General features: G+C 33.7%; 2 long non-coding RNA genes across 8 annotated transcripts in view; one reads left to right on the plus strand and one right to left on the minus strand.

Moving 5' to 3' along the window:
- LOC137488661 (uncharacterized) overlaps positions 1–26,809 on the minus strand; it is a 331,464-nt gene that overhangs the window by 180,010 nt on the left and 124,645 nt on the right. Inside the window, exon 4 of one of the 7 annotated variants that reach the window (XR_012395834.1) lies at positions 16,692–17,118. The exons of the other annotated variants lie outside the window; for them this stretch is intronic. This is a non-coding gene — a long non-coding RNA (uncharacterized lncRNA). Of the gene's footprint in view, positions 1–16,691; positions 17,119–26,809 lie in introns of those variants that run through there. 7 annotated transcript variants of the gene reach the window in all.
- On the plus strand, positions 1,227–3,154 carry LOC137488587 (uncharacterized). Its single transcript, XR_011007696.2, has 3 exons — positions 1,227–1,298; positions 1,901–1,948; positions 2,803–3,154. It is a non-coding gene; the product is annotated as an uncharacterized lncRNA (long non-coding RNA).

Below are 26,809 nucleotides of genomic sequence, written 5' to 3' on the forward strand. Positions count from 1 at the left end.
TCTATCTATCTATCTATCTATCTATCTATCTATCTATCTATCTATCTATCTATCTATCTATCTATCTATCTATCTATCTATCTATCTATCAATCTATCTATCTATCTATCTATATGTTTATACTATATAAAAGGCAATACAATGATGCATTTATTTTCTTTACTTGTTGTCTATAAAATTTTATTTGGTTTCAGAAATGCAATTTTACAAAAGTGCTGTGTCTTTTTTATTTTAATAACTTAAAAAGTTAAATTATACTTAAACACTGCAAAAAATGCAAATGCGTACACTACCGAAACTTTTATATATAACTTAAAACAATTAACATATATGTTCTGCGAAAAATTAAACGAGAAAATGTTATAAAGTGTAAAATTACATGTTAAGTTAAACTTGTTGCAGGTCCAGCTTAAACTTATGCTTATTTAAAAAAATAAATACATTTGTTAAAATATGAAATGCTTTTCTACTGAATTTCTCGAAAATGTTATATAACTCTCTAATTAATTATTTTTTCATTATGAAAAAACAAAAACAAAACAAAAAAAAGTATCTTTGCTGTTTGTATCTGCTGTCAATTATAGTTCTAAGAAGGAAAATTGACAAAAATTGATATCAGCAGGTCACACTTTCTAAAATGAATCTGAAATCGGAATTGGATTCAAGAATTTAATTCAAGAATGTTTACATAAATAAATCATGCAGTGTGATTTACTGATATTTGCATTTGCATTATTTAACACTAAAAATGATATGAAAACTCAAAAAGATGACTTTTGCAGCTTGTTCAAACTACTTATTTAAAATGAGTTGAAACAAGACAATTCTTAAGGTTGTTTGGAAACAAATCAATTGTTTTATATTCAATCCACTTAAATTTGTAAAGTTAGTTTAATCAATTTGTACACTGTAAAAAGTGCTACACTCACAAAGTTGGTTCTATCTACTTTAAATAATTGCAATCTAGTTAATTTTATTTGTTTTATACCAAAAAAAATAAAATTTGCTTCCTCTTTACTTAAAATATATCAGTTTTTATATAACTGTATATTTTGAATAAAACTAATGCAATTTATTTGAGTAGATTTTTGTACGTGGTTATTGTGTAGAATAAATGTTATAAAAGTGAGTTGACACAGACAATTTATTAGAGCAGCTGTCGATGTGGGCAGGTGTTCATAAAACGTGATTTTAATAGTTTGGCGTGACTCCTTTTTCATTGCCCAAGATTTAGCAGGCAGACGCAGCTTCTGCAATGGTCGACATAACTGCTCCCAGCAGCGGATCTGATTAACACGGTAAGTTGCAAACGTAGCTGAATAATAATCGTAAAGTCACGCAAAACTGCTGTCTTCGCTAGGCAGGTGAGGTTTTAGCTTTGTAAATTGTACTGTAGCCTCAGGTATGTTAACAAATAGACTGCTCTCACATGGAAAGCTAAGTTGGCTAACGCTAACCAACGCTAGTTTATGCTAACGATTAAAAGTGATATTATTGAGAAAAATAGTGAAAGTAGTTTTAAAACACTTAGTAGGTATAACTAACGTTACAGAACCGATTAACAAGGTCACTGGTGGGCGGTCGGGGTGTGGGGGTTCAGTTTGTTAGCGCTAACTTAGCTAAAGTTATCTCACAGCTAAGCGAAGTTATAGCAGCACATTAAGGATGGATATTAAATGCAGAAACGTATGCAACAGTTAAGTAGTGTGTGTTTAACGTAAGAGAAAGTATAACTTAAAGTTTGTTTTAGAGATTTAGTCCATAAGTTTTTTAATGCTGCATAGTGAATAAATTACAGATTTACAATTTATTTTAACTTAAATTACATTTACTACTGATGTTTACAGAACCATTTAAATTGTATGCACCTCATTCTAAAATGCATGTTCTTGGTCTTTAGATACCAAAGTGATTTTGTTACCTGTGGATCTTCAAACTTCACATCCAGGTAAGAAAAACATTAGATACAATTACAGCTATAATTATTTGCAGGTAAGTAAAACATTGGTAAAATTGCAAACAATAGTGGGCTCCATAGAATTAACTTACATTTGATATCTGAAGATTTTTTTTATGTGTGCAACAGTAAAAACAGTAAAAAAAAATATCCTAATGCAGTTTCTTATTATCTGTCAGTCTTTCAATAAAGCTAACTGATAACACTGAATCACTGAACTGTCATTTGCCAGTCACATTAAATTTGAAGAAAAAGTCAATTAAATGTAGCTTTAGCAAAATTTTATGTAAACCTTAATGTAATGTGTAAAATGGCAATGTATTTATTTATTTAATAAAATTTTTATTATGACGTGCAAAGTTTGGTGCAAAATGAAGATAAAAATTAAATTATAGAATTTGTATTCTATAATTTTCATATAGCCATTTTCAAACAGTTTTAATATCTAAATAACATACACATTCTTATGCTTTATAAGTTGCCAAAATAAACAAAAAATGTAATACCTAAATTTTAATAATTTTTTGATTGACAGGAAACCACAATGACATACACTGTTACACTGAGTAAAATCACAGTTTTCTTTAAAATTTGATAACTAAAAACACCTGGAATAATGTAAATACACAATAACCTGTATAACCTTTTTTTATTTTTTAAATAGTAGTTAGGTAATTTTAACTAAGGTAATTTTTAACTGATAAACTAAGGTGTTTCATCCATGCATCATTCTCACTGCACTTTTGTAACTTCACTTGTAGTTATTTCTTATTTAGTATTTAGCTATTTAATGTTGTTTGGTAGCAACCACCTAAACTCCTGTTTCTTTTTGTCTCTACCAATAGAGTTGTGAGGAATCAGAGGTGCATGCGGCTGCCCACGGGAAAAATTTGCCATCAGCCCAACACAGTTTGGATTAAATGCATGATGGCTCCTGTTTGGACTTACCGATGTCCTCGACTTCAAGTATCCATTAAAACTGTATACAGTTGAGATATATCAGAGACTCTTTGTGGGACTGGACATTATGCATCCTAAATCTTCATCAAAGTATGCAATTCTCCTCACTGAGTTGCCTTAGATGATTTCTCAATAGGATCTGGTATTATTAATGTTTTTATTTATGTATTGTGTACGTGTAGCCACATTAATGGCCTGTTTTGTTGTCACTATTAAAAGGAACACCGATTGACATTGAATACATGTTATAGTCTTTAATCCATCTTCCCATTCTTATTTAATTGTTATTGACAGGAAAGTCTGTTGATCTGTTTTTACTAGTGTATATTGTGCTTACAATATAGAAATGAAGATTTATTTTCTGAGGTTACAGCCAGAAGTCAATTAAATTCGTTTTAAATGACATATGCATGGTTAATTTTATTTAGATCATTAAGTTCATAATACTTAATTAAAATAAGTACAGTCAACATATAGCAATGTATAAGTAAGTTAAGTTTAACAAAAAAAGTAAGTTTATCTGATTTGAGTAATTTTAGAAATTTTAGTTGGCTCAACTTAATTTTATTGCATTTGTTTTAAGCAATGTTTTAGTGTTTAAAATACTTAAAAAAGGCTGGAAGTTGAATCAACCTAAAACGTCCGATGCAGCCACTTGCCTCACTTTTTATAAGTTAGATCTAGGTAACATTTTTTACAGTGTAGTAAGACAACACAAAGGTGAGTTGGGAAATACACTCTCTGGCCACTTTATTAGGTACACCTGTCCAACTGCTTGTTAACGCACATTTCTAATCAGCCACATGGTACCACAATGCATTTAGGCATGTTTAGGCATGTAGACATGGTCAAGACGATTTGCTGCAGTTCAAACCAAGCATCAGAATGAGGGACAACAGCGATTTAAGTGACTTTAAGCATGGCATGGTTGTTAATGCCAGACGGGCTGGTCTGGATATTTCAGAAACTGCTGATCTATTGGGATTTTCACGCACAACCATCTATAAGGTTTACAGAGAATGGTCCTAACAAGAGAAAATATCCAGTGACCGGCAGTTCTGTGGGCGCAAATGCCTTGTTGATGCCAGAGGTCAGAGGAGAATGGCCAGACTGGTTCCAGCTTTAAAGAAAGGCAACAGTAACTCAAATAACCACTCATTACAACAGAGGTAAGCAGAAGAGCATCTCTGAATGCACAAAACGTCAAACCTTGAGGTGGATGGGCTACAGCAGCAGAAAACCACATCGGGTGCCACTCCTGTCAGCTAAGAACAGGAAACTGAGGCTACAATTCACACAGGCTCACCAAAATTGGACAATAGAAGATTGGAAAACATTGCCTGGTCCGATGAGTCTCGATTTCTGCTGCAACATTCGGATGGTAGGGTCAGAATTTGGCGTCAATATCATGAAACCATGGATCCATCCTGCCTTTTATCAACAGTTCAGGCTGTGGATGGTGATGTAATGGTGTGGGAGATATTTTATTGGAACACTTTGGGCCAATTGAGTATCGTGTCAATGCCACAGCCTACCAGAGTGTTGGTGCTGACCATGTCCATCCCTTTACGACCACAGTGTACCCATCTTCTGTAGGCTACTTCCAGCAAGATAATGCTCCATGTTATAAACCTTGTTTCTTGAACATGACAATGAGTTTACTGTATTTAAATGGTCTCCAAAGTCACCAGAGTTCAATCCAATAGAGCACCTTTTTGATGTGGCAGAGCGGGAGATTCACATCATGGATGTGCAGGTGACAAATCTGCAGCAATTGCGTGATGCTATGTCAATATGGACCAAAATCTCTGAGGAATATTTTCAGTCCCTTGTTAAAGTTTATGCCATGAAGGATTAAGACAGTTCTGGCATAAGTGGGTCCAACCCGGCACAAGTAAGGTATACCTAATGAAGTGGCTGGTGAGTGTAACTACAATATTTCCACTCATATTCATTTTTTAGGATCGTCAGAAGGCAATATGTGTATTGAGTTTTATCTCTGCTCTTTAATTTACCCACTGTCAGTGGAACCACAAGCAGAACTTTCCACTCCCGTCACTGCTTTTATGGGTTTGGGATCTATCGTGAATTGGTCCTGTGTAGTAAATCTGCTTTGCAAACCTCAATAAAGCAAAACCAAAAGTGACAGTGGCAAAAACTGCATTAGATGACACAGATGAATAAACAACAAGGTTTTTTAAGGTCACCACAAGTCAGATTATGGATCAGAATGAAAATTTTCCATCTTTGCTAGCTTTGACTAAAATAACATATCAAAGCCCAACTCCAGAAGGTTCCGGCACACAAGCTGCGTCCACATGATTCTGACTGGTTTGATTGGCCTCCTGCCTTCTTGAAAGCTCACTGGATCAATTTGCAAGCGGGAAAGAAATACCCCTGAGGAAATCAAGTTTGGACTAATGAAATCCACAGCTATCAAAGACCTCTCCCGCTGGTCAGATACATGCATATACAATTGGGAAAAAGAGCAGCTGCAGGTGACAGATAAACCAAGTATGCATTCAGCATTTTCAAACCTGACTTGTCACTTCTCTATAGACACGCACAGACACATGAACACGCACACACGGTCACTTAATTACTGCAAGGTAGTGAATAAATATTTGATATTAATTCAGTGAGCATGCTTAGTCATATCTGGCAAAACAGGCGAGGTAACTCCAGGCATTGTGCCAAGCTGACAATCAATGGTGGCCCCGTGAGCTTGGGGTCCTGGTGAGCACAATCCCAGCATGCACTCAACCGCACAGCACACTGAACTCAGGCCTGCTGCCAAAGACTTTTACATTTACAATGTGAGACAAGTGACCTATGAAGTGCTTACAGTTTTTGTGTGTTTTTTTATTGTCCTGAAACAAATAATTGTGTTTGTAAAAAAGAAAATCAAACACGGAGAGTCTAAAAATGCATTTGTATTTGAAACTACTTTCTTCCACCATTCATTCACATCTGCAGCTGACATCAGAATAGCAGAAACCGTTGCTAATGCACAAAGGTCACTTTAGAGCTAGAATCTGAATGATTCTAAAGCGTAATTTCTAAAGAGATGAAAAAACAGGTGATTTTGCATATTAAGATTAAAAGGCTGAAAGACATGGAATGCCATTAGTCTACAGAGATTTTCCAGTATTTCTCTATAGCAATCGGAATATTACAATAGTTAACCCTGAAAGAGCCAAATCAAAGCAAACACTACCAGATTACTATGGTATAAATACAGCATTACAACATACAAAAGGGAGAGATCGACTTAGAATGTTACTTACCAGTTTTATAATGATTTGATCAGCTGTAGTTGGAAATTACGCTGGAAAGTTCTCACCTAAAAATCCTCAAAAGTACACTATGTTGTCCAATAGCTGCAATATTTGTCAAAATATAGTGAGTTTATTGATCTACTGTTACTCTGTGTGGATGGAGTAATACACAAGGGTGAGGAGGCTGTAAGAGTACTGTTGTTGTAGAATATTGCACAGCTTTCAGCCAATCAGATTCGAAAACCAAAAAAGAAAAGTGTGTGTGTGTATATATATATATATATATATATATATATATATATATATATATATATATATATATATATATATATATATRTGTATATATATATATATATATATATGTATATATATATATATATGTATATATATGTATATATATATATGTATATATATATGTATATATATATATATATATATATATATATATATATATATCTATATATATATATATATATATATATATATGTATATATGTATATATATATATATATATACATATATACATATATATATATATATATACATATATATATATATACATATATATATATACATATATATATATATATATATATATATATATATATATATATATATAAAGAATAAATATATATATATATATATATATATATATATATATATATATATATATATATATATATATATATATATATATATATATATATATATATAAAGAATAATTTTCTTAAATATATGCATGCATGTGTATATTAATATAAAGTAGACACATAAATATGTTATGTCCAAAATTGGCTAAATCCCAATTAACTTTTGCCCAGCACTAATATTGTCAGGGTTCTGCCACTCTGGTCTTGTAAATTCTTGTTTTGGTGGCAGAGCTCGGACACTAGGTCTGTCTGGTCCTGTTTCTGTCTCTGTGTGCGTGCCTCGGACGCGCGCGCTCTTGTATTCGTGTTTGTGTTTTCGTCTGTCTGCAGCGTGGTGTTTAATTCCCAGCATCTCAGTCTAGTTGGTTTCGGTTTTGGTTGGTGCTGGGATGAAGCATGCACGCTGCATGTGTGAGCGCACGGTGAGTGTTTTCATTCATCGTGTGCTCGTGTCTTGCGTCTGTTGTCAAAGCACGTGGCTCTGTGTTTACAATGTGGTCAAGTGCTTTTGTCGTGTGCTTCAGTGTTGTGCTTGTGTTGTCATGAACATGCGGTTAATGAGTTCTCTCATTGGCTGCATGTTCTTGTCCTGTTTTATGTGAGCGCATGGCTTGTCTTGTCTCTGTCATGCGCTCTCCCGTCTATTATCTAGTCCCACCCCACTTGTTAACCCATTATTAGTTAATTATGTTTATCTGTTGTGTGTTAATTTTCTCCTGCTTATAATCTGCTCATGTCTTCTGTTCTGTGCCAGTTCGTCATCAGATGTCATCGTTTCCTGTCTTGTCCTGTTCTCCAGTTTGCCAGCCTGCCCAGTCTAGTTTGTTTGTTTGTTTATTTGTTTAATTAATATTTTCCCCCTCGGGGTAGTTTGTTTTGCCGTTTTGCTTTTTATTTTTATCAATAAATACCCATTATTTCTTTGCACTTGAGTCCTCGCTCCTTTTCCCCACTTCAAACCTTGACAAATATTTCATCAAGGAATAAAATAATAAATTAATAAATAAATAAAACTAAATCTAAATTTGTATCCAGAGGCATCTGGATGCATTTGAATTAACTAATACTATTTTACAATGTTTTTGTTATTAATATATAAATATTTCTGTTTTAAACGTATATAATGTTATCATCTATTTAAAACAGGCGTGTCCAAACTACGGCCCGCGGGCCATCTGCGGCCCGCAATCAGTTTTGTGGCGGCCCGCGAGGCTTTTTATGAATATCAATAGAATCTGGCCCGCTATACAAAAATAAACGTAATTCAATAAATAACCACCGGGTGTCGCTATTACATGCATTCAATTAAGCAGCAGTTCTTGTTATGATCTATCTATCTATCTATCTATCTATCTATCTATCTATCTATCTATCTATCTATCTATCTATCTATCTATCTATCTATCTATCTATCTATCTATCTATCTATCTATCTATACACAGTTAAAGTCTGAATTATTAGCCCCTCTTTGATTTATTTCTTCTTTTTTAAATATTTCCCAAATGATGTTTAACAGGACATTTTTACCATATGTCTGATAATATTTTTTCTTTTGGAGAAAGACTTTTGTTTTATTTCGGCTTGAATAAAAAGCGGTTTAAATTTTTTTATGAACCATTTTAAGGTCAAAATTATTAGCCCTTTTAGTCTTCAGAACAAACCATTGTTATAAAATAACTTGCCTAAATACCTTAACTTAACTAGTTAACTTGATTAACCTAGTTAAGCCTTTAAATCTCACTTTAAGCTGTATTGAAGTGTCTTAAAAATATCTAGTCAAATATTATTTACTGTCATCATGGCAAAGATAAAATAAATCAGTTATTAGAAATAAGTTACTAAAACTAATATGTTTAGAAATGTGTGGAAAAAAATCTCTCCGTTAAACAGAAATTGGGGAAAAAATAAACGGGGGCTAATAATTTAGGGGGGCTAACTGACTTCAACTGTATTTATATATATATATATATATATATATATATATATATATATATATATATATATACACGTGTCTGTGTGATGGATGTAAAATTTGGCCCGCGACAACGTTTGTTTTTTTGCATCTGGCCCTCGGCCCAAAAAGTTTGGACACCCCTGATTTAAAACATAGCTGTCAATTAAACACCCTGTATTTTAACGTCAGCTGAAAGAAACACTATCCAGCTTTAAAGATTCTTTTAACACATACTGTAGGGCCACATGCAGCGTGAGCCTTTTAACTTAGTGTCCACCATCTGTTGTTTAGCAATAAAAGTAACATGTCTGTCTAGCAACTAAAATGCAATTATAATTCTAAGCTCTAAACAACAAAACGCATACTCATAACAGTAGTCACCAATTACTTTATAAATTCACAGTTACTCCAGGTGGTAAAACACAAACACTATCCTGACTGTGAGTGAAATATCTGTGAGGCACCTTAGGCTGTTCTCTTTTTCATTTATTTCATATTCACTTTTCTGAAAATATGAATCTGGCCTACAACATGCACAAGCTATTGCTTGAAAATATTCTTATACTTTGTATGTAAGTCTATTTATTCATTAACACTTTACAATAAAGCTACAATAACTTATTAACGTTAGTCAATTAAACAAATCTTTGTAACAATTTGCACAAGCTAAATTGAAGAACATTTTACTATAGTATATAAAGTATAATTCACATGTCAATATCATGTAAAAGTTACTTATTTTACACCTAACACAAATAAATAAACAAAGTAACAATGAATTGATTATCTTTAACTTTGAGTCTATATTTATTTCAGTGAATCAAGCAATGTCAAGTTGTTTTTTAGCAGAAGGAAGGAACATTGCTTTATCAAATTAGGTTGATCATATTAGGTACTAATTAAGTAGGCATTACTTAATTGAATTAAGAGACACATTTCCACTGACTTAATATGCGTTATTTCACTTTATTTTAAGCACATTGGACAAAGAGCAAATTTACTTTAAAAATCTTACCCCTAATCTAATCCCCTTAAGATTGCTTTTATTTTTAAAATTTTATACTCTTAATTCAATCCCACACAAAGCATGCTGGGTACTACACATCCTTCACATATCTATTATTAAGATGTGCTAATAGGTTTGCAGCAATTAGAAAAAATAAAATAAATATTACATTTAAATCAATATGGGCAGCACAATGGCACAGTAGGTAGCGGTGTCACCTCACAGCAAGGTCACTGGTTCGAGCCCCGGCAGGGTCAGTTGGCATTTCTGTGTAGAGTTTACATGTTCTCCTCGTGTTCAGGTGGGTTTCCTCTGGGTGCTCTGGTTTCCCCCACATGTCCAAAGACATGCGCTCTAGGTGAGATAGGTAAGCTAAAGTGTTTGTAGTGTATGTGTGTATGTCCTGGACCTCCAGGTTGGGGCTTGACCATTGGGCTAATGACCCACCTCTAAAAATAAGATGTTACAAAAAACACCAATATGGTGCAGCTAAATATCAACTTCGATATAAACAGCCCTGGGAGTTAGTAATTAAATCAATGTTAAAATATAATTTTATAATAGAATTTCCACTCATTTAATTTATTATATCAAGTAAATGTGTAACGTTCGCCTCACAGCAAGAAGGTCGCTGGTTCGATCCTCGGCTCAGGTGGCGTTTCTGTGTGGAGTTTGCATGTTCTCCCTGCGTTCGCGTGGGTTTCCTCCGGGTACTCCGGTTTCCCCCACAGTCCAAAGACATGCAGTTAGGTGAATTGGGTAGGCTAAATTGTCTGTAGTGTATGAGTGTGTTTGTGTATGTGTGGATGTTTCCCAGAGATGGGTTGCGGCTGGAAGAGCATCCGCTGCGTAAAAACTTGCTGGATAAGTTGGCGGTTCATTCCGCCGTGGCGACCCCAGATTAATAAAGGGACTAAGCCGACAAGAAAATGAATGAATGAAAGTAAATGTGTAAATATTAAATATTTATACTTAATATTACAATTTAAGAATTATTACATTAAATTTATAAAATTTTACTACACCAAAAAGTCTTTCTGTCCATGTATTTGACAATAAAATGACTTAAAGTCATGTTAATTTCTATTACATTTTAGGGCTAATTATTAATACAGTTAAAAGTAAAATGTATTATTTTTTTACAATAAAATTAACAACTTCTGCAACAAATAAAGCTATATTTCCAATTGCTAAAGAAACAGTTCACACAAAATGTACAGATATATATCATTTGCTCACCCTCAAGTGGTTCTAAACGTTTATGAGTTTCTTTTTTCTGTTAAACCAAAAAGAAGATATTCTGAAGCATGTTGAAAACTGGTAGTCATTGTCATTCATAGTAGGGAAAAAATACATGGAAGTCAATGGTTACCGGTTTCTGACATTCTTCAAAATATCTACTTTTTGGTCCAACAGAAAAAAATGAAAACAGATTTCGAGGATGAGACCATTTTTATTTTTGGGTGAACTATCCCTTTAACTAACTTGTGTTTACCAGTGAGACTTTTCAGTAAGGAACGACAGTTGTACAGTGGGTAGCACATTCGCTTTACAGCACAAAGCTCACTGGTTCGAGCCTCAGCTGGGTCAGTTGTCATTTCTGTGTGGAGTTTGCATTTTCTTCATGTGTTTGCGTGGGTTTCTTGCGGATGCTTCCGTTTCCCCAACAAGTCTAAAGACATATAGGTATAGGTGAATTGGGTATGCTAAAATTGACCGTAGTGTATGTGTGTGAGTGAGTGTATATGGATGTTTCCCAGAACGGAAGGACATCCGCTGCGTAAAACATGTGCTGGATAAGTTGGCGGTTCATTCCGCTGTGGCAACCCCAGATTAATATTAAGCCGAATAGAAAGTGAATGAATGAATAACTTTTCTGTAAATGGTGGTAATTTAAAACCCTTAGCTAATTAATTAGTTTGAATCTGTTACTCTAAACATGTTCTTTGTGTACCTGTTAAAGTAACCCTTTTATGTCAATACTGTAATAAAGCCATCCATTCTACAATACAGCAATTATTATCGCAAGCAACTACAATTTGTTTACTCCATGGCAAAATTCGTCATGTTCCTACATGTTCGCATAAGTCTTGTATGACCTTGCAGTGTGCAAATAACCATCTAGAACAGTGAATAAGTACATGCCAAGTAGATTTGACAAATAATCTCAAGAAAGTGTCATATTTTTTTTTAACAAATGCATAAAATGAGTTTCGGATAACCCACATCACTGACTGTTCATCTCGTAAATCATCCCAAGAAAAATGAGCATTAGAGAAACAGCCAAAACCTGTACGCTAATGTGACCCCACGCATCAGAGCGAACGCTACGATAAGAGCATCACTCCTTCGCTCAGCTCTTTCATTTGATTTAGAAACGGTTCCTTCCTGAAGATATGATCAAATGCGGATTTATTTCGTCTTCTCCTCCTCAAGCTGTAGAAACAATCCATACTCTGTACATCATGCAAATTAGACCCTCCGAATGCTAACACAATTCTTTTTTTAGCTTATCTGTTTTGAAGCAGGCCAGGCCAGTCTTATCCACTACTGTATGTTCAATATTTATGGAGAGAGAATCGAGCCGCAACCAGTGTCTCTTTTTTATTTATTCTCTGGTTCAGTTCTTGATAAAAAAAAGAAACAATGTGACAGACCATGAGGCTCTCATCAAGCTCTGTTTTATAAAGAGAGACCACTGACCAATTGAGTGGGCTGACCCCTATTGCCCTGGGTTTATAACCTTATGAATACAAATTCAGGATACAGTCACGGTCTCTCGGCACACCACCTGAATTCCTCATCATCACATTCACTCAATATAATCCAGACATGTTCGCCAACGCTTTAAAGGAGCAGGTTCAAGACTCTTCACTTTTGAAAAAACAACCAAGATCAAGTGCTAGAAATCTCCATGCGTTTGGGACCAGGTATTTCAGTTTACCTTCACATATACAGTATAGTCAACATTTGATGTGGATTAAAAAAGTTTAGCAGAATTGTCCTAAGACATGAATGTGTTGTTTAATAGATTTAGGACAGTTTTGGATTCAATTCACTTCATATATATATATATATATATATATATATATATATATATATATATATATATATATATATATATATATATATATAAGAATCGTGATTTTTTTTGCCTAAAATAAAGATCACGATTTTCTCATGATTCTGTAAATATAAAATAAAGGTTAATATAAGTGGGCTATTATTATTGTTATTCTCAAACATGTGGTAAAACATCAATAGGCTTTGTGTAGCTGAACTGTTGGTTAAAATGCTAAATTTTGTATAGACTTGGAATGGTGGACTTGAACAAACTTTAGGTTTGTCCTGGTCATTAATGCAGATGATATTTCTGATGTTGAATTATTGTGTTTGAGTCACATGCTTATAATCTGTGATTTTTTGCTTAAAATCTGCAACTGACATGATTTTCGTGAATAAAGAAGACTGGGTGAGTATTTTTGCATTTCGGCGGGTTTTGTATACTTTTTGGGCTGGAATCAGTCAGCTACATCTGGCAACACAGTGTGCGTGCTTTCGGTTTCATTTTCACTGCTAAGAGCGATTCACTTCCCGCGCGGCTCCCAAATGATCACTCTGTGCCACAAAACTGAATGTTATTTACAACATTAGAACCTATTATTCACGAACCACAGCCTATGCAGGTTCTGTTCACTAAAGTATACTCCATTCTGAGGCACGCACGCGCCCGATCTCTGTGTGGCAACAGCTGATGGTCAGCTCACATCACGTGTGATTTTGCGATCGCAAATACATTACATGAAGACGGAAATGTCATTTTTTGGGTGAATTATATCTTATAAATACAGTATGTGACTCTTTCAACACCATTTGGATATATATAAATATATATAAAGTGACATTTTTATGATCTGAATTCTGCAGCAATGCATATAACCAACCCAGGCTCATTGAAAATCTGTGCCCAGGAATACATTTTTGAGAACTGACAAATACGCTCACTGGCCACTTTATTAGGTACACCTGTATAACTGCTCGTCAACGCGAATTTCTAATCAGCTAACTACATGGCAACAATTCAAAGCAATTAGACATGTAGACATGATTAAGACAATGCCTGGTCTGATGAGTCTTGATTTCTGCTGCGACATTCCGATGGTAAGTTCAGAATTTGGCTTCAACAACATGAAATCATAAATCCATCCTGCCTTGTATCAACGGTTCAGGCTGGTGGTGGTGGAGTAATGGTGTGGGGGATATTTTTTTGACACACTTCGGGCCCATTAGCACCAATTGAGCATTGTGTCAACGCCACAGCCAACCTAAGAACTGTTGCTGACCATGTTGCAATATGATGATGCTATCTATCATGTCAAGATGAACCAAAATCTCTGAGGAATATTTTCAGTACCATTTTGAATCTATGCCACGAAGGGGCAAAAAGCGGATCCAACCTGGTACTAGTAAGGTGTACCTAAGAAAGTGGTTGGTGAGTGTATATTTACCATGGAATACGTTTTCTTGCAGTTTCTGTTTTTCACAAATCCACTAGAGGGAGCAGTGTACATTTCTGACAATCTAATACGTTACTGTATTAGTTTTCTCATACATGCCATTTCTTGTACAAAAACTAGAAGTCACTGTGTACATTTCTGTGCATATTAATGTCTATCTTGTGAGAGAAGTGTTCAACTAGCTGTCGCGCATAATGTATCAGCTTAATATCAACTGTGCAACACACCCCTTTTCTTAAACCTATCCGACATTGCTTTATAAAAGCAAACTATGTAGATTAGAAACGGCATTGTGGAAAAGTTGTCTATATGAAGGTGAGCAGTTGGTTCTACTGACATGTAGCATTCATTTTACACATAAAATGGAGCCATATGTACCCGTAGGCACATATTTCTAAGTTCCCAAAAACGTCTACCAAAATGTATTGTATTGACTGTATTTTCACGTCTCACCATTTTGAATAAATAAAGTCAGAATTGTGAGTATAAAAGTCAAAATTGCTTTATATCTGCTAATTATAATTATTTTTATCTGGTAATACAAATATATATCTTACAATTCTGTCTTCTCAGTAGCAAATGAGAGTGAATTAAACTGTGAAATAAAAAGTTGAAATAAATGTTATTTATTCAACTTATTGTGGCAGAAATAGGCTTCAGTGACATAAAATGGCTTTAAAATCACACTATAAATGTTGTGTTATAAATTGTATCATATTTAGTTTATTTATTGTCAACACTACTATAAATCTAATTTGTTTTATACTTGTTATTTTTTAATTTCTCTTTTTTTATTCTAGTTAAATTATTTGCTGAGGAGTAATTAAAAATAAAAATGTCAAAAAAAATTTTTTTTCTCTTAATCTAAGCTACCGGTAGCCAGTTTTGTATTATTTCCTAAATCGTAAATTTTGAAACAGTAACCTGATTTTATTTTGTAGTCCCCAATAATGCAAATTTAGCCCACTGCAACCTAGTTAAGTGTGATTTGTTTTCCTCAAAACATGTAACATGTTTAAGGACTATATATGCAAAATCTTGCCTCCCTCACAGACTACAGACCAGCTTAAAGAAAACCGATATGTTAAAGAGAAAAAACAGAACAATATCCTCCCTCCAAAACACAATCACAGCTCTGGGAATCTGACCAGCTCTTCTCAATGACTGCTGAAGCCCTGCCCAGACAGATGCAGAGTCAAAAACACAGGAAAAGAATTAAATTAAAACAGAGAATGTGTGAGAAAGAAGCTTTGTTTCTACAACTGTGTAAAACACTGCCATATAAACGCCACAATTGATGTGCCAAATGCTTCATGCTGGGAAAATACTGGGAATTAGGCCACTATAGTGCCATTGCGAACTGAAAAATCTACTCAGATGAAATGTGTTTTTATACATTATTTTATTTTTGAAAAATAAAGCCTACCCTATATTTTGGAATGACCTCTGTGACTGAAACCATTTGTAAACATTGACTGTGCTTCACTGCTCTTCCCTGTTATTATTTCCATTTCAGCAAACACAGCATGAGCCATGAAGCCTGAAACACAAATACATCTTTTTAGTGAGTCGGTACAGGACACTAGACAATATTGTTTCCAAATGTTGCCTTACATCACTTGGAGTGACGCGAAAATTATTCAGATATTAAATTAAAATCTCCGGAGGAACATCAAGTAATTATTTTAGGTCATATAGGTCATTAGGTCATTCAGGGGACCAAAATGTTAGATAATCCCTGAGATGAATCATCATAATCTGTGTACTAAGATCCATTTAGGACAGTGCCAGCAGTAAATTAGGATTAAACCTAAAGTAGGAAGTTATGAACACAATGAACTGGGGCTCTTATAAGCAAACATTTTAGAAAGCAATTTATGACCTAATAAAATTCAATTTAATAAAGTAATTATCTTTCTAAATGTTTCAGTTAAGTTCTCAGTAGCTCTGTATTCATTTTGTTTTCATTGACAATGTGTCCCAACACGATGCAATGCAATGAAACATTGCAATGTGCAATAGAAGGTCTCTTTATATGTTATTAAGGGTCACATTATAGGCCCTGCACTGTAAAAAAAAATAAAAATAAATAAAAACGTAATTTTACAGTTTATTTCCGGCAGCTGGGGTGGGTCAAACTGTTGTATAAACGCAATATCACAATCGTAGAAGTGCGATATGGCTGTATATTGGCACTGGTGGGGGCACTAAAGCACTCGGTCTGCAGCCTCTTGCCAACGCACGCCTCCCACCAGTGCTGATATACGGCCATATCGCACTGCTATTCGTGTGATATTGCTCATTTATATATATATATATATATTTATATATATATATATACACACACACACACACACTTAAAAAAAAAAATTATTTCCCAAATGATGTTTAATAGAACAAGGAAATTTTGACAGTACGTCTGATCATATTTTTCTTCTGGAGAAAGTCTTATTTGTTTTCAGGTAGAATAAAAGCAGGTTTTTAATTTTTTAAATTGGTGATTTATGATTTCAACAGTGAGTAAGACTCTATAAATCAGCACAATTGAACACATTTTACCATATCCAAATCATCAATTGTGCTTCGAAATCAGTGCAGCGTATGAAAAATCCCTTCTGTTTGGGCCTAGTCATGGCCCCGAGAGCTCTTTCTGTGTCTCTGCAGGGGGCCTGTGGCTAGCTTACGGAGCATCTCTGTTGAGAATTGATTTCCATCATCCCCCCACAGCAGAAGGCTCAGGTCACATCCCAGCCTGCCCGAGCAAGATAACAGCAAATAAAGTGAAAGCAAGTCGCCTGGAAATGAAAAAAAAAAACCTGTGATATTGCCTCAAATTGACCAGTTCCATACCAAAGCTGTAGGTGTTTGTGGACAAAGAACATTGCTTAGTCTTTTTCCTCCTACTTATGTAGACCGATGTTGTTTGTCTACATATTCCCAAACATATGAGCTTCCTCTCTCTCTCACTCTATCTCTTTCTCTCTCTCTCTCTCCGAGGCATTCCATCTGATTATGAGTACTTTGCAATCTGCGACAGTTTGATTGATGCTCCACCTCCATGAGCTGAATTTTGAGCAGCGCCTCCTTGGAGCAGCCCGTTCTGTGTCTGCAAGCTGGTAACCTTGAATTTATGTTTCCACGGCAACAGAGCTGGTCATGCATTATGGATTATCATTGAAATTCTACACCACCTACCTAACATAATAATGGGGGCTTGAGACTTAATCAAATCAGCTATTCTGTGTGAGTGCGTGTGCCTATGAGTGATTGTGTATCATTCATATGATTGCTATATGAATTTGTGTTTACTCATGTTTGGGACGGTAGCGCATTTTTGCGTCCGTTTAAATGCATATATGCTGATGGCCTTTCCATATGAAGGCAGGAGATAATGAAAACATATTTGAGCATGTCCACGTGTGTGAATGTCATCACTGTGTGATGTGTGATACCTGCTATATTTTGCACCAGAGTTGAAAACTATGAACAACCCAACAGAGATGATCCTCTGAAAGAGATTTTTAGCATTGGCTTATATGTAGTCCACAGAATTAAAGCATCCCCTTAATCACATATAACGGCAAATAAAAGTGAAAGCAAGTCACCAGGACATAAAAAAAAGTGATACTGCCTCATTTTTGACTAAATTTTTCACACTCTGAGAATTTAGTTTATAGTCCTTGCTACTGCTTAGATTTGTTATCTAGTGATTCACAACCTAATAAACTGTATTGATTAACAGTAATGTTCTTATGGCAGTGCCACAGAGGAGTCTTATGACTAGGCCAAGACAGAATCTGCGCACAAAGAAATCCACTGATTTCTGCAGATTTTTAGCCCATCGTTGAATCTATGTTTTTATCTGTGTAAATGTGTGTCAATCTATATTTATTCAGTTTTTTTAATCATCTCACTAATTTTAATGTGATATATTAATAATAATAATAATAATAATAATAATAATAATAATATTAAAATATTTTCCCTTTTAGTATCTAATTGGATTTGCATTGTAAACATTAAATAAAAGTGAAAAATGTCTAAATTGTTGATTTCATATAATATTAATCATAATCATAATATCTTATGATACTCCTAAAATCATTCCGCATAAATCCGCAGATTTTATTTTACAAAATTCTCAGCAGAATTAGTAAAAAATGTCCACAGATTCCTTCTGGCTTTACTTATGACTTTTTTAACCAAAGTGTATGAATTATAAACTGACAAAACAATAAACAAAACAAAAAGCTATTTAGATTAAGATGATTTCAAATTTTAGATAAATTGTTCAAATTATGCTAAAGCATTTACGATTTGTGTGAACCTGAAGTTGCAACTAACTTTTATTTGTTTAATGATTCACGGTTTTATTATTGCACGTGGCTTAGCATATATTCAAGCCGTCAAACTGGTTTGATTTAGGAAGTAATTGGTTAGATTTTAATTAAAGATTTGCAAATTAGTGTTTTTTTAGGGCAGCACGGTGTCGCAGTGGGTAGCACAATCGCCTCACAGCAAGAACGTCGCTGGTTTGAGCCCCGGCTGGGTCCCACACAAGTCTTAAAACATGTGGTATAGGTGAATTGGGTAAGCTAAAATTGTAGGTAGTGAATGAGTGTGTATGGATTTTTCCCAGTGATGGGTTGCAGCTGAAAGAGATAAATTGGCGATTCATTCTACTGTGGCGACCCCAGATTAATAAAGGGACTAAGCCGAAAATGAATGAATGAATGAATGAATGAATGAATGAATGAATGTTTTTATAGATAATTAACTTGCACGGATAAGCTGTTCACCTTAAGACTAACAGTATCTGCTCATAAAATAAAGTGAAAAATTAAATTTTTGTATATACAATGTAAAAACATTTAATTAAATTATTAATTTATCTTCCAAAGAATGTTAATACATTAGATGCATCATTTAAAAGGTGGTGACAAAGACACTGTGGGAATTTAATCATGTTTACTGTTTTTTAAAGGCCCTTTGTGTACAGATTTAATTATTTTACTCCAACCCTGACATTCTAAATTCAAAATAAAAGATGACCCTTAGACAGAAATAGCATTGAATAATATCCAATAATAAACTGCTAATTAATATACATGCAACTTCAAAATATTTATAATCTGAATACAAAAAATGTAATAGAATAATAACAAATAATAATACCATATTGTGACAAAAGAAAAAATCACCTCAATTTTATGTTGAGTGTTGGTCAATATTAGTTAAATGGGGTATATGCACATGGACATTCAGCCAGCCAGCCTCCATTATAAAACTGCAACATTTAAGGTCTGATTTCTTTCAAAATCAGTGATCTTCACTGCCTGATATACGATATAATGTGGGTCTCAGACCGGACAAGAAGCACTATATTAAATTCCACTTTCCCCAGACATGTCTTTAAAATTTATTTTAAAGTTTATATCACCCCAGTATTTTCAATGGAGTTTCTGATGCCTGCTGATCCTAACAGCGTAAGTGATTATACAGTTTTTCATCTAATTTTTACGCTTGAACAACTAAATAAATGCTTAAATCTATTTAACTGAATGTATTTTAATTGCATTACACCATTGCTGTAAAAGGAACCTTATGGAATTGAAAACAGTCACATTGAGCTTTCACCAGAAGTTTATCATTGGCTGTAAAACACTAGCTCTGCATAGAACCTATTATAAATGAATCACAAAAGAAAATATTTGAATGGTTCTTTTAGAGTCTTTAAAAATTGCTTTAAAATGCATTTCCTTAACATTCACAGATTCTAATTTGCCCACAGCTGGAAAAAAACACACACAAATACCAAAAGGATAAACGTTGGTCCATGGTCCATGATGAGACGGATTGGAAAGCACAAATCCGAATCCTTCATACTGATTATTAATAGCAACCTGTACATATATGTATTGTAACATATACACTTGTAATCATGTTTATCTATCCCTGTACATATTCATATATTATAACATATAGACTTGTAATCATGTTTATCTATCTGCACACTACTGATATAAATAGCAACCTGCATATATATTCATATATTGTAAATCTGTTCATAGCTTATCCAACCTGTATATAATGTTCATTGTACATCCATCTGTAAATATCACCATAGTTTTCTATAACTGCACTTTATAACTTATTCCTGTATCCTGCAATTGCTGCTATTGCACTGCTGGTTAGACCTAAACTGCATTTCGTTGCATTGTACTTGTACATGTGTAATGACAATAAAGTTGAATCTAATCTTATCTAATCTAATAGTACATCCAACAACTTGCTACTTTTACGTGAAGAAAACAAAAGTGCAGCATATTCTCAAACTCAAATAAGCAGAGATGCTGAGTCACTGAATTTGCACAAAGGATCAACAAGGCCGAGATATAAACACAGATTCATACATCCTGCTTTGATCACTCTGTCTTCACTTAAAGGCTGTAATTACTGCAATGTGCTTTAGTGTAGTGTATTGAGCAACGCAGAGCAGGCTTAATCTCCCTCTGCTAGGCCTAAATTAACCCAGTGAATCAATGTAAGGAGAACAGTGGCTCTCTGCTGCGTCTCTGTGAAGGCTCCTCTATTGTTCTGTCAAACTATTGACAATGAATCAAGCAGCGGGGTTCATTACGGAGGCACCGAGACAAAAGACGGAGGTGTTATAACTTCATAATTAAGAACTGGAAGGCATCTGACAGCACGAGATGACGTAACCCCACGAAACCGACGCTGTATGATTTATAGCACATGTATCAAAGTGCAACACTGAATTTACATAGGACTCATTTCGAAATGCAGGGACTCCTTAAGTTCTATTCATTATATATTTTTAATTAATCGACATATGCATATTTAAGGCATGAATAGGCTGCGGGAAAAAATACTTAATATTTATCATCACTTTACTCCAGTTGATTAATTACATCAATTATTGTGAATGTTTCTTGTATTACAAGTTTTGTAAAATGTTACGTTTAAGTTTTTAAATCAAGCCTCACTCAGATCACGCTATTTTTATTGTAGCTTACGAAAGTCACTATATGTCAAAATTATGCAATTTTGTCTCAATAAAATCATGAATGGTCATGGGTAACAAATGTGCCAGACCACACATTCCTTTACCATCAGTCATCCTGTGATGTCTACGATGAGCGGTATTTTTCAAAGTAGTTACAAGTGTTGCTATAACATCATTTCTTATCTTATTAATTTCAATGGTATTTTAAATATTTTGTCACCCTTAATAAACACTCATGTTTGCTGACAACTAAGCTACATTATTTAAAGGAATTCATTATGACATTTGTAACATAAAATGTATATTTCCTTTTTAATATTATGATATTTTATTTTAAATCTAAATGTATGTTTTCCCACCAGGGCGTTGCTTGTTAAACACTCCCTCGCCTGAATTTGCCACAAGTGAGACGGAGAAAAGGAAAGCACGTCAGCACCAAGCAAAAATCAGATGCTCAAGACAAAATACAGTTGAGTAGGGTAGTGGACGGACACAAACAAAAATATAATTTGTATACTTTTATTGGAAAAAATATCTTTTTGAAACTAATTTCATTTGGTATAATTTGTATCTTTAATGTATTTTTTTGTTGGTTAATTATCCTTATAAATAAACAAGAGTAACAAATAACATCTGAGGTAAAGTGCTTCAAAACCAGTCCGCTATATGTTTCAGCGCCAAATCACAAACTGGTTTGTTAAATAAAATAAAATTTAGCCTAAATAAAATTAAAGTGAAATATTCAGACTCAGATAAACTTATATTAAACTGTTTTAGCTTTAATGGCAAAATCATCCATTGCGCCGGTCAGTTTCCATTTAATTAGTTTATTCAAGTAATTTAAATAAGCAAGACAGGTTTTACAATGTATTTGTAGCACTGAGACTCACCCATAAGTAAAAAATGCAGCCTATTATTTGATTACCTGACCTGCAGATTAAAAGCAGAACCCACGGATATAACTGAGAAATGATGTGCCCCTATTGCACAGTATCAGCCACGTGATGGAACTCGCCATGAAGATGGGCAAAAAATTAAACATGCTAAACTTTCTGCGATGGTGTCATGAGGCATCACAAACATAGTTTCGGTTGTCATGAACTACGCCAAATTACACAAGAAAACACGATTGCACGCCCATTTGTTGTTTACGACTCCCCACAACACTATATGTCAAGGAAATTGTGACAAAATCATGTGATCTGACTTGGGCTGCTTGATTATGGGAAAAATCATAATCACAATTATTTTGGTCATAATTATAATCACAATTATTTAAAACGATATACGATTGAAGTCAAAATTTTTCACCCTCCTGTGAATTTTCTTTTTTTTTAGATAAATATTTCCCAAATAATGTTTAACAGAGCAAGGAATTTTTAGCAGTATTTCCTATAATGTTTTTTCTTCAGGAAAAAGTCTTATTTGTTTTATTTTGGCTAGAATAAAAGCAGGTTTAAATATTTATATATATATATATATATATATTAATCTATTTTAAGGTCAATATTATTAGTCCCCCAAAGCAATTTTTTTTTTGGATTGTCTGCAGAAGAAACTACTGTTGTACAATGATTTACCTAATTGCCCAAACTTGCCCAATTAACCTAATTAAGCATTTAAATGTCACTTTAAGCTAAATGCTTGTATGTTAAAAATTGTGCCATCATAGCGAAGATAAAAGAAGTCAGTTATTAGAAATGTGTTATATCTCGATTCATGTTTTTTTCATAATCGTTAGAAGCCAAAATTGAAATCGAAACTGAATTTCGATTAATTGCACAGCCCTAGATCTGACCAGGGCTTTAGGAATTTTTATCATTAACTATGCACTAATTTGCATGTATATCTCTAACTGATATTTGAAAATTGTATAAAGGCAGACTTAGCATCATTCTTGTTACATTTTTCAGACATATTACAGTCAAAAGTTTTGGTAATGGTTTTTGATCACTTCATAATTCAGAAAAAAATATATAATTTGGAAAATACTGTGAAAAATAAAACACATTCACATTTTAAAAACCTTCAGAAAACGGACATGAATAAAACTGTAATGTTTGGAGTATGAAAGTATTGAGGTGGAGGAGATAAACAGTATTATAGTATTTTGATTTAAATCTACAACCACACTAAGCCCAAAATCTTAAAAACTGACAGGTACATAAAAAAAAGTTTATGCCTGCAGCGTCTTGCCTTAATTAACACAAACCTTTAATTATTTAATTATTTTAGTATTCTTATTTAGGGAGCTTCTGCCCTTGTCTGATAGAAGTGTAGCACCTTTTTAGCATTTGTCTACAGTAACTGGTTCATGACGAATATAATATTAATGCGCAAAGACAATGTGTAAGATAATGAGTAGAATCTGACAGCTGAGGTTTGGGAGGCAGTGTTTTTGCGTGGGCCTTTGATGCCTGATTAAGCAACTATATCAGTCCCTTGTCTGTCGCCTGTCAAGAAACACTCTCATAGATTCCTCTATAAACACAGTGTGGGTTGATAAGGCCAGATCTGCTGCGAGACACGCTCAGTGTAAAAGTAGTTTTCTGTAAATAACACAAATAGTGATGATTTTAATTTTGATTATGGAGAAAGTTGCAAGGCTGCAACTTAGCTGTCCTCCCAACCCAAACAGCTAACAAGAACCAATTAAAACCATCAGAACACAACAGGTCTAATTACCAGGCAACTAGCGAATCACTTTATCCTGGTCTAAGCTGTATTTATTCACAGCAATGGTTAGCTCTGTTAAGCCAATTTCAAAGTCATCCAACATCTAGCATTCTTGCAAACCCAAACCACTGCTCATCAGCAACAGAAACAACTATTCGATTGTTCTTTGATTCTGGACATATAGATTTTAGAGCCCATTTAAGTTGAACGATAGCAAAAAATGTCAATACACGAGCTGAGCCTGCAGTCCTGAGGGAACCGAGCGAACTCAAACTGCACTTTCAGCGTTACTTCCACTCAAATGAACGCCACATTACCGGTGAGAAGATCTCGGCGTCTAGTATGCGAGCGTTTTATTTCGAATCACCATTTTTGAAGCGGACGCACTCTTCTTAGTTTCCATCTAATTGTCAGGGAAAAAAAACAGAGCGAGCCAGAACGATGAAAAAGCAGCGATTCACATATTCTGTCAAATAGTGGGTGCTGTGCAAATTAAAAATTGCTTGGTCAAATGAGCTGCTCTGTCTGACTGAGGGCTACACAATTGGCGGTGACAGGCCCCGAGCAGAACATGTCAGAGCGGTAATGGCGCTAAGGTAACCAGATGGCTGGTGATGGATTTGGCTGTCTGAATCTATTCCTACAGCCCAAGCGCGCTAACTACACGTTGGACTGCTGCATATTCCCCCATAATTAGCTGCACATTTCGCCTTGGCTCCTACATGACATTCAGAAAAACACCGTGCCTCGGTGCTGATAGAATATTTTGGAGGTGCAAATTAAGGTTCTGACATGTCATCTCCGAGACGGCGAAAAAGATGCTGTGGCGCAGCGAAATGGTTTTAAACAGAAAGGTTCTTATTTACATACTGTGCGTACACAGCGAAATAAAAAAATAAAGTCAATTCGGGGGTTTGTCAGAGGAAAATTGGAAATTCCGAAAGCATCATTTAAGAGTCGTACCGATAAGTTTGAACAGATGAGAGCAGAATGCACATTTGTGTGAGATTAAAGAGTATTTGGAGTGAAAGTCTGACTGGAAATCTGCCTTTGTTGACAGCATTTGGGAGGTTGTTTTTATGCAGTTTAACCACATATATGCCTTATTATTTATCTGAAACAGAAGTCCCAAAAAAGTTACACTATACTAAATGATTAGGTGTCTCTAAATAAGTAATGCTAACTTAACAGTGTAAGGAGCAGCTCCCAAATACAGACTGATCTAAAAAAAAATGAAATTCCTGTATTCAATTAATAATGAAGTAATTTTATGAGATAAATAAATGATTAGGTGTTTAAAATAAGTAAGTCACACTGACTTGTAAGGTGCAGCTCCCAAATACACAAAATGTTCGAATTTTAATTTGCACCTCCAAAATATTCTATTAGCACTGCGACAATGTGTTTTTCTGCCAGCTATTTCAGCAGTGCAATTTACTGATACCATAAGAGTGTCAATAACACCAACTGTTCTGTCATTCTACTCTGTTTTATTACTTTATTGACCCTGTTCTATTGTAAGCATTTCCAATGCCTCTCCACTCTTTTCACTTTTAAATTGGGTTTTTAGTACACATGAATTCAACAAATAATTCAATGCAGTTTTACATTATGAATACATGTTTTAAATAATGTCTACGCATATGCATCTACACTTAATTTTTTGAAACTTGTTTTATGAATATTTGTAATTGTTTTAATTTTAATTTACCCAAATGTGTAATACTTTATAATAACTACACACTATGAATCATCTATAAAGCATTAGCAAATAGTGAATTTGTTATTTGTTAAGCATTAATAGACAAGTAAGCAGTTTATAACTGCAGTTACGAATGCTCTATTCTTGACTTAAAAGCACATTTAAAATGTGCCTAATAATTGTACTTTCATACTTTGTTAATGATTTATTTGTCATTACTAAATTAAGTATCGCATTATTAACAAATCATTTGTATTTAAGTTGGGGGTTTTTAAGATTATTCAGAATGAGTTCAAATCAACATTTATAAATTATTATTCAGGCATATACTAAGAGTTAATTTGTATGTTATTAAATGCTTTATCAACTTATTAAAGTATTATATTATATAAAGTATTTTCTATATAATAATAATAATATATATTAATAATAATTTATATATATATATATATATATATATATATATATATATATATATATATATATATATATATATATATATATATATATATAATAATATTATATATATTTATTAGTATTAAATGAACAATACATCTTTGCAATCTTATCTAAAAAGTAAAATTCCTGTAAAGTTTAATCATTGCCGAATAACAAGAGTGTCAAAATATAACATAAAATTGGTTAAAACAACAATATAATAATTTAACAATATATCATGATGCAACATTTCAATGTTATTTAGCGATTTGTAAATGGTGCAGTAATCTTATTTTAGTTAAGATTGCAAAGATTTATTTTTCATTTGTGTATCTTCAAATAAATAGTTGTTTATTTACTTTTTTCCTGTTTAAAATATAACTGAACCTTTAATTGTCAGAGATTTTTAAAGCAAAAATAGTCCTCATTAGATTAGGTCACTAAACTGGATGAAGTTAAAAAAGCAACTATTAACATTCAAATTAACTATTAATATAGCCTGAATAATAAAATATATACATGTTAATTAATTATATTTACTAATCATTTACTTATGCATTCTGAAAAATCCTTAAAAACCAGCAACTTCTCTCAAATAACAGGTTTTTAAACGATGCAATACTTAATTTAGTAATAAAAAAAT

Source organism: Danio rerio, chromosome 20 (assembly GCF_049306965.1).
Source record: "Danio rerio strain Tuebingen ecotype United States chromosome 20, GRCz12tu, whole genome shotgun sequence".
Lineage (NCBI taxonomy): Eukaryota > Metazoa > Chordata > Actinopteri > Cypriniformes > Danionidae > Danio > Danio rerio.